The following is a 2,053-nucleotide window of genomic DNA, read 5'->3' on the forward strand; positions in this document are numbered from 1 at the left end:
GCTGAGGCAGGAGAATGACATGAACCCGGAAGACGGAGCTTGCAGTGAGCCGAGATCGCACCACTGCACTCCAGCTTGGGTGACAGAGCTAGACTGGCTCAAAAAACAAAAACAAAAACAAAAAAACACGTCTTCAAATGATGAGCCCCAACCCCCCGAAGTTAACCTCCTAGCTCAGTGCAGGCCACACAGCAGGCGGTCAGTAAGCTCGGCCCCTTCCTTGCTAAACCAGTTGGCACCTGGGATGCAAACCTCCCTTCAGAAGTGCAGGGCAGGGCCACCACAGCCCTAGAGCAACATTCTGTCTTTGGCCTCAGGAATTCAGTTAATGGGCACCTGGCTGCCGCTTGCTCAGTGGGGCAAGCTGTGGCCTCGAGCTAGTTGGAGGCTCCAGTGCTCCTCCTGCAAGAGGAAGTTTTAGGTCTTCTTCCTAATTCTCCCGGTGTCTTGGGCAGGCCACTTGGGCTCTCAAAACAGCTTAGAGACAGTAAGTCTCTAAGATGGCAGAGAACCCCTACCCTCACCCCCAACTCAGGAGGAGCACAGTCAAGCCAACTGCCACACATCTGAATTCTGACTCCAGGTCACTTTTCAACTGTAGATAGCGCCCCTCCCACTTAAGTTCCCAATTTTTGTTTGTCCCCTCCCCACTAACTTACTAGAAGTTAGGAAGCAATTTTGTTCAGCCTGGGAAAGAAGCGGGCAGATAAGAGAGGGTGGAGGTTTTAAAAATGTTATCAACATGCCAAAAGCTAGTCATTCAATAAGGACCAGAAAAAGCCCAAGGTTTAGATAAAGCTGGTTCCGGGAGCCCCCCATCCCAAACACTGTTAGGGAAAGGGAAGTAAATCTTCACTGCAATGCCTGGGCTCTGATAACAGTGATTTCTCTTAGAGATGCTCTTTGAGAAATGCTCATCTAGAAACACTTTTCCTGCTTCCCTGAGGGCACAAAAACTCAAAGAGCCAATTCCTTTCAATATCTCCCTTCCTGTAGATATCTCTAAATTTCAGAGGTAAGGGATGCTGGCAAAACACCTAGCAAACTTGGGAGAGTTTACGGATGTTCACTATTAGTAATAAATGGTTTTCAGATCATCAATTTGACTTTTTCTTTTTTTTTTGAGACGGTGTCTCACTCTGTTACCCAGGCTGGAGTGTGGTGGCGTGATCTTGGCTCACTGCAACCTCTGCTGCCCGGGTTCAAGCGATTCTCCCGCCTCAGCCTCCCAAATAGCTGGAATTACAGGCGTCTGCCACCCTGCCCGGCTAATTTTTGTAGTTTTTAGTAGAGACAGGGTTTCACCATCTTAGTCAGGCTGGGTTTGAACTCCTGACCTTGTGATCCACCTGCCTTGGCCTCCCAAAGTGTTGGGATTACAGGCATTAGCCACTGCGCCCAGCCTGTGACTTTCAAATAGCAGGTATCTGCCAAGCACGGTGGCTCATGCCTGTAATCCCAGCACTTTGGAAGGCTGAGGCGGACAGATTACCTGAGGTCAGTAGTTCAAGACCAGCCTGGCCAATGTAGTGAAACCCAGTCTCTACTAAATATGCAAAAATTAGCTGGGCATGTTGGCGGGCACCTGTAATCCCAGCTACTTGGGAGGCTGAGGCAGGAGAATTGCTTGAACTTGAAAGGTGGAGGTTGCAGTGAGCTGAGATAGGGCCATTCATTGGACTTCAGCCTGGGAGACAAAGAGAGACTCCGTCTCAAACAAACAAACAAAACAAATAGCAGGTATCCAGTAAACAAACAGCAGGTGTCCAGTTTTCTTTCCTTATTAAAAGTGGGCTGGGCACAGTGGCTCATGCTGTAATCCTAGCACTTGGGAGGCTGAGATAGAAGGATCACTTGAGCCCAGGAGTTTGAGACCAGCCTGGGCAACATAGTGAGACCCTATCTCTACAAAAAATAACTAGCTGGACATGGTGGTGTGTGCCTGTAGTCACAGCTACTTGGGTGGCTAAGGCACGAGGATCACTTGAGCTGGGGAGGTCCAGGCTGCAGTGAGCCATAGTTGCACCACCACACTCCAGTCTGGGCAACAGAG

Source organism: Colobus angolensis, unplaced genomic scaffold, assembly GCF_000951035.1.
Source record: "Colobus angolensis palliatus isolate OR3802 unplaced genomic scaffold, Cang.pa_1.0 Scaffold170, whole genome shotgun sequence".
Classification (NCBI taxonomy): domain Eukaryota; kingdom Metazoa; phylum Chordata; class Mammalia; order Primates; family Cercopithecidae; genus Colobus; species Colobus angolensis.